The 17463-nt window shown below is 37.1% G+C and overlaps 1 protein-coding gene across 1 annotated transcript in view; it reads right to left on the bottom strand.

The window, feature by feature from the left end:
* Positions 1-4467: 4467 nt before the first annotated feature.
* Positions 4468-17463, bottom strand: part of ZNRF2 (zinc and ring finger 2) — a 127755-nt gene continuing 114759 nt past the window's right edge. Inside the window, exon 5 of the mRNA XM_049894050.1 lies at positions 4468-15395. The gene's annotated coding sequence lies outside the window, so the exon portion shown is untranslated. The remainder of the gene's footprint in view (positions 15396-17463) is intronic.

Below are 17463 nucleotides of genomic sequence, written 5' to 3'. Positions count from 1 at the left end.
GGAAATTCAAACTAAAACCACAATGAAATGCCACTACATACCAACTAGCATGGCCATCGTTACAAGGCAGACAACAGCAAGTGCTGGCAATGATGTAGAGAAACCAAAACCCTCAAACATTACTGGTGGGAATGTCAAAGGGTACAGCCACTTTGAAAAACATTCTGGCAGTATCATGTAAGGTTAAAGTCTTACCATGTGACTCTGTAATTCTATGCATAGGTATTTATTCAAAAGAAATCATGTATTCAAACATTTGTACTGACATGTTCATTGCCACTTTACTCATAACAGCCCTGAACTATAAATAGCCAGGTATCCAATGATAGGAGCGAGTATAGCAACATGTAGTATATTCCTATAATGTACTCCGACTCACTAGTATTGAAGAACTACTGATAGAAACATCATTAATGACTTATAGATACTATGCTGAGTAAAACAAGTTTTACACACAAAAAAGTACACATGCAAAGCGAAATCAGTGGCTACCTAGGGCTAGGGGTGAATTGGGAGGAACTGCCGACTGCAAAGGATAACTTTTGAGGCATGATAAAAACGTTCTCCGCCACTCATCTGTCAGTTTGTCATAACGTGGTGGCTTGCATGTTGCTGTGATGCTGGAAGCTCTGCCACCGGTATTTCAAAAACCAGCAGGGTCACCCGTAGTGGGTGGATTTCAGCAGAGCTTCCAGACTAAGACAGAGCAGAAGAAAGGACATGGCAATCTACTCTAAGAAAATTGACCCATAAAAACCTTGCAGACAGCAGCAGAATATTGTCTGATATAACACCAGAAGATGGGCCCCTGCGGTTGGAAGACATACAAAATACAACTGTGGAAGAGCTGCCTCCTCAAAGTAGAGTCAACCTTAATGACATGGATGGAGTAAAGCTTTTGGGACCTTCACTGGCTGATGTGGCATGACTCAAAATGAGAAGAGCTGCAAACATTCCCTAATAATGGGAACGTGGAATGTACAAAGTATGAACGTAAGGAAACTGAAAGTCATAAAAAAAAAATGGAATGCATAAAGATTGATATCCTAGGCATTAGTGAGTTGAAATGGACTGGTATTGGCCATTCTGAATTAGACAATCATGTGGTCTACTATGCTGGAAATGACAAATTGAAAAGGAATGGCTTCACATTCATCAAAAAGAACATTTCAAGATCTACCCTGAAGTACAATGCTGTAAGTGATAGGATAATATTGATATGGCTATAAGGAAGACAAGTTAGTACGACTATTATTCAAATTTACACACCAACTGCTAATGCCAAAGATGAAGAAATTGAAGATTTTTAACCAGCATCTACAGTCTGAAATTCATCAAACATGTAATCAAGATGCATTGATACTGGTGACTAGAATGTGAAATCAGAAATAAAGGATAAGTAGTTGGAAAATATGGTCTTGATAACAGAAATGATGCTGGAGATCGCATGACAGAATTTTGCAAGATCAATGACTTACTCACTGCAAATATTTTTTCAACAACATAAATGGTAACTATTTACATGGACCTCACTGGATGAAATACACAGGAATCACATAGACTACATCTGAGGAAAGAGACAATGAAGAAGCTCAATATCATTAGAACAAGACCAGGGGCTGACTGTGGAACAGACCATTAATTGCTCATATATAAGTTTAAGCTGAAGAAAATTAGAACAAGTCCACAAGAGCCAAAGAATGACCTTGGGTATATCCCACCTGAATTTAGGGACTACCTCAAGAACAGATTTGATACATTGAAAACTACTGACCAAAGACCATACGAGTCTTGGGATGACATCAAGGACATCATACATAAAGAAAGCAAAAGGTCATTAAAAAGACAGGAAAGAAAGAAAAGGCCAAAATGGATGTCAGAAAAGACTCTGAAACTTGCTCTTGAATGTAGAGTAGCGAAATGGAATAGAAGGAATGATGATGTAAAAGAGCTGAACAGAAGATTTCAAAGGGCGGTGGCTCAAGAGGACAAAGTAAAGTATTGTAACGAAATGTGAAAAGACCCGGAGTTAGAAAACCAAAAGAAGAACAGGCTTGGCATTTCTTAAGCGGAAAGAGCTGAAGAAAAAAACTCAAGCCTTGAGTTGCAATACTGAAGGATTCTATGGGCAAATATTGAATGGTGCAGGAAGGAATAGAAGATAGGATGGAAGATAGAAGGAATACAAAGAGCCATTGCTCCAAAAAAATGTTTTCAGTCCTCAACCATTTCAGGAGGTAGCATATGATCAAGAACTGATAATTCTTAAGGAGAAGTCCAAGCTGCACTGAAAGTATTGGTGAAAAACAAGACTCCAGGAACTGACGGAATACCAATTGAGGTGTTTCAATGAATGGGTGAAACCCTGGATGCACTCACTTGTCTATGCCAAGAAATCTGGAAGGCAGCTAGCTGGTCAATTGACTGGAATAGACCCACATATGTACCTGATCCAAAGGTGATACAACAGAATGTGGAAATTATCAAACAATATCATTAATATCAATGCAAGTAAAAGTCTGCTGAAAATAATTTAAAATGGTTGCAATAGTGTATTGACAGAGAACTGCCAGAAACTGAAGCTGATTCACAAGAGGACATGGAATGAGGGATATCATTACTCATGTCAGATGGATCTTGGCTGAAAGCAGAGAATACCAGAAGATGTTTACCTGTGTTTTATTGACTATGCAAAGGAATTTGATTGTGTGGGTCAAAACAAACTATGGGTAACATTGTGAAGAAGGGGAATTCCACCCAGAACGCTTAACTGTGCTCGTGAGGGACCTGTACATAGACCAAGAGGCAGTCGTTTGACGAGATCAAGGGGATACTGCATGGTTTAAAGTCAGAAAAGTTGTGCGTCAGGGTTGTATTCTTTCACCATACTTATTCAATCTGTATGCTGAGCAAGTAATTCGAGAAGCTGGACTATATGAAGAAGAATGAGGCATAAGAATCGGAGGAAGAAGCATTAACAACCTGCGCTGTGCAGATGACACAACCTCGCTTGCTGAAAGTGAAGAGGACTTGAAGCACTTACTGATGAAGATAAAGACTATATAGCCTTCAGTACAGATTACACCTCAACATAAAGAAAACAAAAATCCTTATAACTGGACCAAGAAGTAACATCGTAATAAATGGAGAAAAGATGAAAAGTTATCAAGGATTTTATTTTACTTGGATCCACAATCAATGTCCATGGAAGCTGCCATCAAGAAATCAAATAACATTGCACTGGGCAAATCTACTGCAAAAGACCCCTTTAAAGTGTTCAAAAGGAAAGATGTCAGTTTGAGACTAAGGTAAGCCTGACCTAAGCCATGGTATTTTCAATCACCTCATATGCATGTGAAAGCTGGGCAACGAATACCAAAGAACTGACGGCTTTGAATTACAACGTTTTTTGTGAAGAATACTGAATATGCCATAGACTGCCAGAAGAACGAACAAATTTGTCTTCGAAGAAGAACAGCCAGAATGCTCCAGTCATGGACTGAGTTGGGTGCCCCCAAAACATCTGTCAACTTGGCTAGGTCATGATTCCCTTGCATGATTGTGAGATGACCATTTTATCTTCTGATGTGATTTCCCTCTATGTTGTAAATTCTATCACTATGATGTAATAATGATGGATTAGCGACAGTTGTACTGATGAGGTCTACAAGATTAGGTGTGTCTTAAGCCACTCTCTTTTGAGATATAAAAGAGAAGCGAGCAGAACAGACATGGGGACCTCATACCACCAAGAAAGCAGGGCTGGGAGCAAAACGTGTCCTTTGGAACTGAGGTTCCCACGCTGAGATGCTCCCATACCAAGGGAAGACTGAAAAATCGCAAGGACCCTCCTCCAGAGCAGGAGGAGAGACAAAGCCTTTCCCTAGAGCTGGCACCCTGAATTCTGACTTCAGGCTACTGGACTGTGAGAAAATAAATTTCTCTTTGTTAAAGCCATCCACTTGTGGTATATTTGTTATAGCAGTATTAGATGACTAAGACATCTCCTTAAAAGGGAGGATGGAGAGACTTCATCTCACTTACTTTGGACATGTTATCAGGAAGGACCACTTAGTCCCTAGTGAAGGACATCGTGCTTGGTAAAGTAGAAAAAAATTTTTTTTTTTTTTTTTTTTTGGTGAGCGAAAAAGAGGAAAACCCTGAAGAGATGGAATGACATAGTGGTTGCAACAATGGGCTCAAATATAGCAATGACTGTTAGGATGGTGCAGGGCTAGGCAGTGTTTCTTTCTGTTGTACATAGGGTCGCTATGAGTAGGAACAGACTCAGAGGCATGGTGATGGTTTCACAAACGTAAGTATCTGTGAAAACTCATCAGATCATACTTGTATTTCATTGTGTATAAATTGCAACTCAACTAAATTGCTTTTAAAAAGACAGGAAGAAAAATTTTTGATTAGAAATATAACTGTTTTTATTTAGGAAACAGATTTCTAAATAGGGAAATGAGTTACAAAATCTGTCTGGTTGTCTTTACTGTAATCCTAGTGTTTGCAGTACTTTCACTTTTGTTTTGGGAACACTGACACATATTGGGGTCTGGCATAAGATATAAAACTGTTACCAGATGCATAGCCAAATAAAGGGTTTTCCAATTACTCCAATAACCTTATGCCTTGTGGGATCTAACACAAATGCTTACTCAAGAACTAGGTTTCACACATGTGTGTTATTTATATGCTAGCTATACTATAACTTTTGTTAGGAATACTGAACTGTAAGCTCACTAAAGGGAATTGTCTGTTTTCCCCACCACTGTATACACAGTATCTCACACAGTACCTTAAATCTAGCAAATGTTCAATATATGCTTAATGAATGAACCAACACTTTAGTTCACTCTGTATTCTAGTTCCAATAACTCCCACACATTCTTTTTCAGGATGAGAAGGTTTCTGAAAATTACCAATAAAAATCAGACTAAATGATATTACTTAGGTCACAGTGGCTTTCTAGTCACTGATGTGAGTATAACAGGACATTATTTTTGAATTATGAACTGCTACATTTTTCATTCCTGGTACTTAATTCCTTGTATTACGGGTGTTTGCTTTGTCACAGCCAAGTTCTAGTGACAGAAAAGGCTTTTAGGAGTCTAAGATCAGAGCCCAGCTGAGTCAGGCAGAGTTTATTCTATGAGCCACAGAGTTGGGAAGAATGTGTACTGATATTAAAGTTTTTCATCCAAAAAAGAGGCAAGAGTTCAATGTGACAGAGAAGAGAACTGGAGGGGATGTGGCTAGAGCTTAGTCACAGAGGTCTCTCAGACGTGCTTGGCTCCCTTTCCTCCTCAAGGACCCGATTTTCAGAGTATGTGAGAAAACCCTAGATAGGTCACACACTGGCTGTATAACAGAATCACACCAGAACAATTAACTTGGAATCTCTGGGGTGTGGTTAAGGCCTTAATAAATTTAAAAAGCTGTCCCTGCCTTCCCTCCCCCTCCTGCACTGATCTAATATTTAGCCAAGTTAAAGAACCACTGGCTTATGGGGATTCCCAGTGTGTAGCCCAACCTCTTAGAGAAACTCCCTGCCAACCCCAAACCGTGACTCCCTCCAACACGGCACTGTAGCACTGAATCCTCAGGCAGACTATGGAGCACCTTACGGAGGTTCAGCTTAGATTTGACCATTGGTAACTACTACGCTGGATTTTGAGGAGTCTTAGTTTTGTGACTAAAAGGTCTTGACAGACAAGTTTAGCAGTTCAAGAGTGGATCTGGTAGAACGTCAACCCTGTTGGAAGACCTAAAACTCATGAAACTGTCTCAGTAGAACTTAACACAGGGAACAACTCTGGTTAGAGCTATTCATTCGTACTGCTCACAATTCCTGTTGATCATTTGGCTAAAACCTTACAAACACACTAACTGCTGATGATTTAACTGATCAGGTACTCAGAGCCTGTGGATCCTTACCAAGCAACTGCAATCACAATGAGACCCCAGAACTATCTATGAATGTCCATAAAGATAATTCATTAGACTCTCATCCCTTCCTCCAACACTTTTCATTAGAAAAATCAGAAAACTCTGCTGTAACTTAGTAATAATATAGAACCAGCTGTGCTCATGCCTGGTGGCTAAATTAACTTTGATGGACCTATGACTTCACAAAATTGGAATTACAAAGCCTTCAAAAATATTCAAGTAAAAGACAGATAGGGACGGAAAAACCAACCTCTCAGAGTCATCCAGATCTGTGCTGTCCAATATGGTAGCCACTGCCACATATGGCTCTTGAGCACTTTAAATGTGTCTAGTCTTAATAGAGATGTGCTTTAAATTCACACTGGACTTCAAAAAATGAAAAAACAATGTAAAATATCCCACTGACAATTTTTATATTGATTGTATGCTAAAATGGTAATAGTTTAGATATTTAAATACCCTAGGAAGCCCTTTGTCGGAGTCTTAGTGGTACAGTGGTTAAGAGCTCAGCTGCTAACCAAAAGGTCGGCAGTTTGAATCCTTTCGGCCTCTCTTTGGAAACCCTATGGGGCAGTTCTGCTCTGTGCTATAGGGCCACTGGAACAACTGGATGGCAATGGGTTTGGTTTAGTTTAGGAAGCCCTTTGGCCTTTGCCATGTGTGAACTTCATCAATGGGGGAACTGTATACATTTTGACTTCCTTAATGGCTATTCTCTGAATATTTGGATCTGAATACCATTAGCATTTACAGATTTAATGACATTTTAATTTAAACATTAAGGAGCTACCTTGAAAGGCTCATGACATAGTTATTTGATATTTTTCTGAATTATACATTCAAATTGCTCATATGGTGGCATATGTGTTGTTACTCATCTAATGAATGATCAGGCTAATATCAGAAAGCATCCAAATCCCAAACTGAATTGGTTGGCAAGGTTTTGTTTGGTCATCTACTCTTGAAATATCACAAAAATAATAAACATTGAACTCCAAAGTTCATGGAAAACAGTAATAAAGGAATAAGGCATTGTATGGTTTATTGTAGCTGTAGAATTTAACAACTCTGCCTTTTAATTATTGTATAATTAAGGCTCTGCAGGGAAACCATTGTTATTTTTACTGCACTTTATGTGGAAAATCACAAATTATCTGATGATATTTATGATTTTAGGTTTTTTTTTGGGGGGGGCATCTTAGGATATACTCCTTTCAGGTGCTAAGGCTCTATTATTCTCACAGTCTTTGCTTTTGAGGGATACCTGGTCTAGGTTATCTAATCATCTTTGTACCTATTTGGAAAAACTTGTGAAAGCTAGGAATTGGTGTTTCCATGGATATTTTGTATCAGATTAGAGAATTTGTGGGGAGTTGCTTCCTCGACCCACAAAGATACTCCAAGGTTTCTGGTGCTTGGACAGACACTGTAAGTTTACTATCCCTCATCTTCCTGTTCTTCCTTAAACAAAGATGACAGTGGTACAGCCGGTGAAAACCCAGTTTTCCAAGAACCTCTTCTGGCCCTCCTCCTGCTTAGCCTAACCAAATTCATCACAGTAACAGCATCCACCAGGACAGATGTCTACTTTCATCTATCTACTATTACAAGACACTGATTCCAAACATCTGAGAAGCAGTACTATTAGCCATTTCAACTATTATAATGGAAAGGGTACAGGACAAGAGAAACACAGAGATCTTAAGAATGCTTCAGTGTGCACCTCAGTGCTTCACTAAGCAAACCTGGGAAATTATGACCCCACTCCCATGGGCATCTGGAACTAAGGATGGAAGGGGAGGTCAGGGAGACATCCAACACAGTCAACCTAAATGTCTTTAAACTAGCTCAGTGTACCCCAACTATTATGTACTCAGTGACTCTTCTAACAGTGTTGGCAATGTTTGAATCTAGAAACTTAGCCCCTCACACACAGACACACACACACTTTGCCTTTTCACACCTTGCCAACTGTTTTTGTCTGGCTTCTCTCAATGTTCTGCCTTCCACTTAAGATTCAATTCCTTCATTTTAGAATTGGTGTTCTTATACCTCTGGTTGGAAATCCTGGTGGCGTAGTGGTTAAGTGCTATGGCTGCAAACCAAAGGGTCGGCAGTTTGAATCTGCCAGGCACTCCTTGGAAACTCTATGGGGCAGTTCTGCTCTGTCCTATAGGGTCGCTATGAGTTGGAATCGACTCGACAGCACTGATTTCTAGGTATACCTCTGGTTCTCCAGCAAATACTTCTAGCATAATCAGTTTTCCCCAGGTAGAGATTTTATCTTTGAAATTCAACTTTTCAATGTGAAAGCATCCTGGTCTTGTCTCATTTCATATCCAAATGACTAACGAGATGAGTTAATTCTAATCTCAAGTTCCTCCACCCTGCTCTTCTCACTGTCACTGCTTTAGTTCTGGCCCTTGTCCTCTTGCTTAAATTACTATGTATTTTCTAACAGGTCTCTTTGCCTCCAGTCTCATTCCTCTCTAATGCATCCTCCATCATGCTGCCAGTGATCTTTCTGAAGTGAAAACCTGATTGTCTTTTTTCCTGTTTAAAATCCTTCAATCAATTTTCTGAATAATGTTCACACTTCTTAGCTTGGCACAGACATCCTTCATGATTTGTTACCTGCTAAGCTTTCTCTGCATAGCAATTCTCCAAGAGTGTCAGGCTTTCCTCCTGTCTTTGTATATTGTAGCTTTCCGCCTTAGGAATACCCTTCCCAAGCTTCCCTCTCCACATGTCCCTTTACCCACATCTCCTAGAGCTGTCATCTGTTTTCTTATTTAGTCTAATCTTTCTTTTGCCTAGTCTGAATTTAATGACCCTCTCTTTCTGTGCTCTCACTACACCCTACATTTATGTCTATCACAGCATTTATTAGTATTGTATTTACTGGTTTACTTATTTGCTTCACCTACTAAAACCTAAGTTCCTAAAGGTCAGCTATCTTTCATTTCTATAGTCTATATTCAACCATTTCTATACAGTTGCTGAAATAGTAAAATCACTACATTTTAGCAACAGAATGAAAATCAGAACCTACAATGTTCGCTGCTATATCTAAGTTTCTGGAACATATCAGTTAAGGTCTCAGACATTATTATTTCTACATCTCATGGTTGGATACAATAACAAAAATTATTCATAAATGGGCAGACACTTTTTATTCGTTATAGTTAACAGCTAACACTATTACATGCTTACTATGGCTGGTGCATATATGTATCTTCACAGTTAATCCTAACAACAACCCTGAAGTGGAAAGTACTGTTACTTTTTTTTTTTTTTTAAGACAAAGGTAAGGCTCAGAGAGGTTAAGTATTTCGCCCAACATCACAGAGAGGGTAAGCCTAAGCAGTCTGTCTCCAGAACCCATGTCCTTAACCACTACATTACAAAACTCAGTACCTCTCACATCTTGAAAATTGTGCTTCAGAATATTTATTTTCCTGGGATTATCGGTCCCCTTATAAAACATAATGGAATATTACTAAATTCAACCCAAACTTAAAAATTTGCGATAGTGCACTGCCAGACAACACCTCCCCAAAACTTAACAGTTTTTCAGACACATTTCAATTTCAAAATTTACAAACAGGTTTTACATTAGAAGTTTCAAAGTACATCTTTATTTATGGTAAAGATAATGAAAAAGACCTCTTCTTCCATTATCTCTAGAAGCCAGTCATTTCTTAAAGTATTATAAAATTTTAACATTTTCTGATTCAATTTTGTGGTAATGAGTACGCAAAAACAGACACAGGAGCTCTAGCTAACATCAGTTATTTCACAGGAACTTTTCAGCTTTCAGGTTTTTCTCAGTTTTATTGTAATGTATTATCACCTTCTAGATAGGACAGATAGGACAAATTTCCTTGAAGGCATTCTTCAGTTCTTTTCTACTTATAAATAATGGGATAATTTGGCAAAATCATTTGGAAGTTTTATTTATTAAAATATCAATAACGAATTGTTCCATTTTAGTTTAGAACATACCAAGTTGTTTCTAATACATTTTCTACATTCCTTATGATTGATGCTTTTGATATCTTATTCAGCTGGAAAATACTTCTAATAGAAGAAATGAAGAAGCATTACAGAAGAGTTGTGAAATCATGAACAAAGCAACAGAGGTAAATGTCTATCATTATCATGATTTTCAAACAATAAAATTCATATAAAAGTCATTGCAAAGAAATAATATATAATGAATTGCTGTAATAAAGACCAATATCATCATCAAACTCCAAAATCTCCTTTGTCTCTCCCTATATGGTCTGCTACTGTATTGTATGCACACAGCTGCTATAGTGAAACCTTTTTAAGATGCTGGCACCAGGTTCACTGGTAACAGGATACAGGTGAAACCATATGTTTATCAAACGTAAGTCGTCAGTACGTATCAATGTCAACATATCACATCAGAAAACATGGCATGAGAATTTATTAATAGGAAAACTTAGTTATTCTGGTACCAAGACATGGAGCCTTGACAGATGCCTCACAGACCAGGGCAGAGCTAAGAAACACAATGTTGGTTAGTAGGTCCTACCAAAACCAAACCTGTTGCTGTCGAGTCGATTCTGACTCACAATGACCCTACAGGACAGAGTAGAACTGTCCCATGGGGTTTCCAAGGACAGACTCGTGGATTCGAACTGCTGACCGAGTTCTTAACACTACACCACCAGGGCTCCATAGCAGGTTCTACCAACACGAAACGGGAACCCAGTGCCATCGAGTCGATTCGGACTCATAGCAACCATATAGGACAGAGTAGAACTGCCCCATAGAATTTCCAAGGAGCGCCTTGTGGATTTGAACTGCCAACCTTTTGGTTGGCGGCTGTAGCTCTTAACCACATGACCAGGGTTTCCAGTGGGTACTACAGTATCAGTTAAAAAATTTTTTTCTCATTTGTTTCTGGGATGCATATTTATGTCATGTTGTTCTTTGTCCCTCTATAAGCAAGCAGTCAAAAATCTACCTTTTTATGTCATTAGTCTGAAATTAATGATGACTTAAATATGTGAAAATAAACCCTTAAGTACAGTAATGCTGCACTTTCAACTGAATCTAATATTAACATATCTGGTTTTCTTCAAGGCCATAAGTCTTTTACTTTCCACAAAGAATCAGCTGATGTAGAAGATCAGTATTTGTCATTCAAAAAAGGAATTCTGTGATTTAAAAAATACTCAGTTTCCTAGCTTAAGCACAGAATTCAGAGAATACAATACTCAAGAGTATTGTGTGAATAAGTTATTATGAAAAAAGTTTTACCAGCTGTTCCTGAATAAAAGGAATATACGCTACCAGGAATATACCAAGTAGCAATTTCTTCTAAAGAAAACCAAGCAGCAATTTAGCTTCAGAATGAGAAGATCTGAATAAAGAAGAAAAGTAGATGGAAAAAAAGTAACCACTGTTATTCACAACATAAAAAGGCAAAACAAACAAACCTGTTGTGATTGAGTCGATTCTGACTCATAGAGACCCTGCAGGACAGAGCAGAACTGCCCCACAGAGTTTCCAAGGAGCGGCTGGTGGATTTGAGCTGCTGACTATTTTGGTTAGCAGCCAAGCTCTTAACTACTGCGCACAGCATAGTGAAAATCCGGAAGTTACATACTTCAGGAGAAAAGGGGTTGGGCCAAAGACAAAATATTGGCATGCTAGGATTTTTTTTTTTAAAAAAAACAAGAAAATATATAAGAATAAGAGACACTTCACATTTAACTACCCATTGTCAACATATACTGAGTTCTCCTCAGGATAAATCAAATTTCAAGACAATGGCCCTTATGAACTACATACAAGACTTCCAGCAACTAATAAGCTGCACTCATATTTAATAAGCACCATTTACCTCTATGTCATTGTACACAGTTTCTAATAATCTGACTTATATGGAAACTTCCTCTGTGAAAGATAAGATGATTTGGATATTTTTATCAGTGCATAATATGGGTATCAATTCAAGAGTAGTAGAGAGTAAAATCAATTATTCTCGAATTAAAAAAATCTATAGCTTCATGCTTTGTTCAAATGCAGCTTATTGTTAGGAAACTGCCACTCTTCCACTCTCCAAACTAGTAAACAAAATTAGGTAATGTTTACACTAAATTTAGAATCTTTTTCTTTTAAAGAAATAGCCCCATGTTATATCTTGTTATATTAACTTCAATGACCGCTGTTAAACTCTACTTAAACTTAGAAACATGACTGAGAGTCAAATAAGCTTCGAAAGAGGATCTGCTATTTTCATTAACTCATTTAAATGGAGATCTTTTTGAAATACATACTGCAGATAGCTGACAGTACCCCATAGGCTTTTTTTTTTTTTTTTTTGAGTGACATTCCAGTAAAGTGTCTAGCAGGTGAAAATTGAAATAACTGTGTAACATCTAAAAGAAATATAACAATTGCAGAAGAAACCAAAATTTACATATTATGTAACAGTTAACAATATAACCTTTTTAATGTTTTGGCTATCACAAAAAATCATTTAGAGAAACCATTATTTCAGTCACAAACATTGCTCTTAAAACACGATCTATCATCTGATTTATAACCAGATCTGAAAAACAGATATTAAGACTATGCTTAGTCTATTTTCTGGCAAAGAGCCAGAAGGAAGAGAGTAATTTTACCTTCTGTTAAACGTTCTGGGGGTGAGGGAGAGGGCCAGATCAAAGTAAGATAAGGAGTCAAAATTGGCATTCAATCCATTACAGACAAAGAGTGGCACTGAAGTGAAATCTTAGGACATACTGCTTTCTATATATGCAAGTAGTATTTATTTATAAAGGTCCTAGAAAGCTATGACCAACTTTATAACCTAGGCTTTCAAACTTTATTTTGTCTCCATATTCAGTTGTCAGTAGTTTTCAGCTAAACACTTAAATACCTAATGTGATTTTATGTCCTACATACACTATTCAGTGTTTACATATAGATTTATAAATATTACAAGTGACATTGGATAGAAAATTACTTATAATATTTTTTAGAATAACAACTTTGATTTTGACTAAAAACTGGAGTAGTTGGGCTTTAAAAATGCTTTTCTATATCTAAGTTACTCTTTTTAGGAAGTCACTGATGGAGACTGAACTTAAAAATACTTACGTAAATTTTAACAAAAAAGGGACTGCTATAGACAGATTTAAATGAACACTGTTCTAGACAAAGATAATGATCAAGTAGCACTCGACACTGACAAACACTGAACTTTCTTTTAAAACCACAGGAGCATCCACTGTAGCAGCTGAAGCACTGAACCTTAAGGTAAACAGAGGCCAAGTTAATAAGACTGTGACAGTGTGGCGCAGAATAAAGAAGAAAAAGCCAAAAGGTTTTAAAAAGTAAAGGTAATAAGCAAATTACATCAGAAAAGCAACTTCCAGGAGAACCTGAGCAGTCAACTCCCATAGCTGTAGTAGATCTCCTCCTTTAAGAATGGAATACAGTAAAGTAATTCTTATCACAATATACCAACTGTAGGAAACAAATGAGTTACTCACATTTGAAGAAAGTTTTTCTTAGGAGGTGAAGGCTTATAAAATAAATTCAAATCAAGATTTCATGATAGCAGAAAAAAACTAAAGGGAAGAATATTTTCCACAGCTGGTTAAGAAAGCACCTATGAAACTGTGCTGTCAGATGTTACAATGGAGGTTTTGAATTCTTTTATCAACTGCAGCATCACAAAGGCATTCACAGCATAACTTTAGGGAAAATGTTATCTGGCCTAAAATGACATAGAAATCAATTAAAAACACTTCTGTTTTAATACACAAGTTTTTCTGGGTAGCAGCAGTTGTTCCTGTGATTGCCCTTTTAGAAAATATGAAACAGAAGCAATAGAGTAGGGGAAAAAACCTAGAGAATTAAGAGTGAGAGTAGCAGCATTAAACAGAAAAGCAAACACTTAAAGACATTAAAGAGCTGAACAAAGGAAACAGTACTGTGCAACTCTCAATTATACCAGGGTAAAGTGCACTACCTAAATACTCACTGATAACATTTTCCCTTATGTTGAAAACATAAAATCTATGTGTAGGTATTTCTGATATTAAAAAAAAAAAAAGACATTCACTATTGTAGCCCTGATAGTTCTCTTCCAGTTTTTTTTTTTTTTAACCATTCAGATGTATTTTGTGGGAATATTTATTCACATAATTTTTCTTAATACATTTCTTTCTACACAAGGCTGAATTTAGAAGTCGCTGTAGAATAACATTTTTAATTACAGTAATAACACATTAATAAATTATAAATTAACAAAATCTTCGTATTTGCTTTAAAAAATCATTTATCAAACGCTAACCTCCAGATTATCTGGAAAACTAAAGCTGCAAATTGCTATAAATCTGGCATCCCAATTAAATCGTGACTTCTAAAAGTATATAAAATGTCCCTTAAATTACCCCAAGTTCCACTCCAGAAAATTTTATTTTACCCTTTTCATAAGTTACTGAGTTTAGAACGTTCTAAATATTTTACCCAAATATGGAAAAACTTCCTGGAGATGCAAAGCAAAACAGAATAATTACATGAAAAGAATAAACAAAAAATACCCGTTAAACCAAGTTACTGTAGCTGGCAGCACTTAAGTTGGTAATTTGTGTTCTTCAAAAAGCTGCAGAGGTGCAAGGTGATTCACTGCTGATTAGCTGTTGAGCAGTTTTATTTAAGAGGAAACAATATACTTAATAAACTGCAATTGAGCAACAACCCTAGATTTAATTAATTAAAATGCAATTATGTAACTTGATTTATTCTTTGGACTGCACTCTGATAATGTTAAACCTTTAATTTAAAAATATTAACATATTTTAGCTTTCCTATGTAGAATCTATTTTCCACTCTCGGGGGAAAAATGGAAGAACTTGAGATCACGGTCTGCGTTCAGAGAATGTTTTACTGCTTGATTACACTTTTTGGTTTCACATTTAAGACTTGAAGTTATAAGAAGCAAATTACGTGGTTTTCAATTTAAGAATAGATGAACGCAAAAATGGGGAAAATAAGAGACCCCAAACTTAAGCAAATCAAAATACAACTAGTTGTGCAGCTCCAGAGAACTTAATAAAAAGTAAATCAACTTTTAAATCGGTTAACTTTGGCATCTGAATGCAAAACGTTTCTCAGTATTACCTACGTAGATGCCTACTAAGGGATGTGCAGCATTTGGGAAATCCCTGTGTGTGTCCTTTATATGCATGTTTGGTACACCAAGTTCTGTGGTAACCGTCCTCTTTTCAGCAGGATTTTCTTTTTTTTTTTTCGGTATGATTGTCCATCTCTGTATTTTGGAGTCTCACAGAACTCAGATTTCTGGCTGAGTATGCCTGCATTTTTATTTTTCCAGAGACAGAGCCTCATATCCTCTAGGTTTTTCAAGCATCTTGAAAAGACAAGAAAACCTGTGTAAAAATAGATATATTTAGTTTGAAGCAGTGACCCATAATAATAATAAATCAAAATACAACATCTATTTCCCCATAAGCATTTCTTCAGTTACTGTAAACTTCCATTCTCTTACTTACTATTCTAAAACCTCATAAAATTAGAACTCTGCAGAAGAACATATCAAGGACACAGGAGGACAAATTAAAGCTTCAAGTAGTAAATAGTCACAAAACATAGCCAATACATAACAGACTCCTTCTCCCTCCCCAGCAAAGACTATATACCAGAGTGCTGAAACTAGCATTTTAAATATACACATACACACACACACCAATTTATTAATCTCTCCCCAATTACTAAACATCCCAAATTAAAAACAGTAAAAACTAACTAATCAAGACCTTAGATATTTACGTATCCCTCTTTTGGATTGATTATTAAATTTTTATGCTTAAGGATACCAGAAATGCTGGATTTTGCTGCTATATATTGCTTTTCTTCTTTTTCCAGTGTTTTAGCAACACTGAATCCTCTTCAAATGCATATAGCAAAAGGGATAGGAAGAATTTATCACTTAGCAAATACGAACGAGCAGCCAGAACAGAAGCAAAAATGTGAGTCAAGATATTCCAGGCCTATGAGCTGCTAAAAATGACTTTTCCCGACCCATAGAGACCGATCTCACTGGTTCAGATTTCTGTAGACAACATGTACTATCTCATATACTAGGCTAGTTTCAAACTCAGGTTCTGTACAAAAACAAAACAAACAAGAAGGTAAAATTGATATATAAGAGAAAGAAGCTTAAATGCTGTTTAAGACCCACAGATATGCACATTGACTATGAGATGAGACACATGTTCTACAGATCCCATAACCTCACTGTAATATTAAGGGAAAAGATGGAGCTGATCAGATCAGAAAAGAAAAAAATGTATACCCTAAAATCCCATCTCACACAAAAGTTTACTGACTCTAAAAGACAAATTTTACTGGCAGGTGGAAGATTTAAATATATTACTTTGGCATGAAAGATACTGAGATAAAAATTTCATTTTATTAACGTTGGTTTTTAATACTTAAAAAAGCTTCCATAATTTTAGCTGCCATTTTACTTTCTGGCCCAGACAGACGTCACTGAGGCGATCATTCCAAATCATCCTCCCCTTCAAAAACCTTTTCACAGGAAATGAAGACATCGTCCCACCACCACACTTCTCCTGCACAGCAGTCTTACCCCAACTCATTTTTTTTTCTAAACAAATCAAGGTCTGATCTGGGTCACCTCACAGTAAAAGGGCCAAAGGCTGAAGAGTCTTTTACTAGCTCCGCATTCCCCAATGCTTTCACCTTTCACACACAGCCCCTACTGGAGGACAGAGGTCTCGCTTAATTTGTAGCTCAGTTCAGTTGCTATGGCTGCTATAAGGTTACTCAAATCTCCTTTGTCAATATTCTAATCCGCTGCTCTTAAATTATCCTCATTTTCAGAGCAAAAGAATTTCTTGAACATGTTTTTATTTCAATACCTACATTCTCAAATTTAAGACCAGGAACGAAAGGAAATGAGGGGATAGTACAGGACTGTTTGTTGTTGTGTGCTGTCAAGTTGATTCTGACTATGGCCACCCAATATGACACAGTACTGCCCCATAGGGTTTCCTAGGCTGTAACCTTTACAGGCGCAGATTGCCACGTCTTTCTCCCGTGAAGCTGCTGGTGGGTTTGAACTGCCGACCTTTCAGTTAGCAGGGGAGTGCTTAGCCACTGCACCACCAGAGCTCCTTAGTATAGGGCTAGACCTCAGGATATCATCTGATCTAGTCCCCTGCCTTCATTCAGTCTTAGGCATCCAGGAAAGACTGGTGCCTGTTACTGTTTTCTGAGTCTCTGAAGATAGAGACTCTAACTCCTTCTGAAACAATTCCAGGATTAAAATGTTCTGCCTTGATGTAAGAATCCAATGCTTTACGTCATTTCTGCAATGATCTCAATGAAACTTTTCATATATTTGAAGACAGCAATTAAGTTAAACTTTATTTTTAAAAGCTAAACAATGCCATTTAATCTGCTTCACAGAAC

Source organism: Elephas maximus, chromosome 8 (assembly GCF_024166365.1).
Source record: "Elephas maximus indicus isolate mEleMax1 chromosome 8, mEleMax1 primary haplotype, whole genome shotgun sequence".
Lineage (NCBI taxonomy): Eukaryota > Metazoa > Chordata > Mammalia > Proboscidea > Elephantidae > Elephas > Elephas maximus.
Note: the sequence above shows the minus strand (reverse complement) of the source record. Positions and strands in the feature narration are given on the sequence as shown.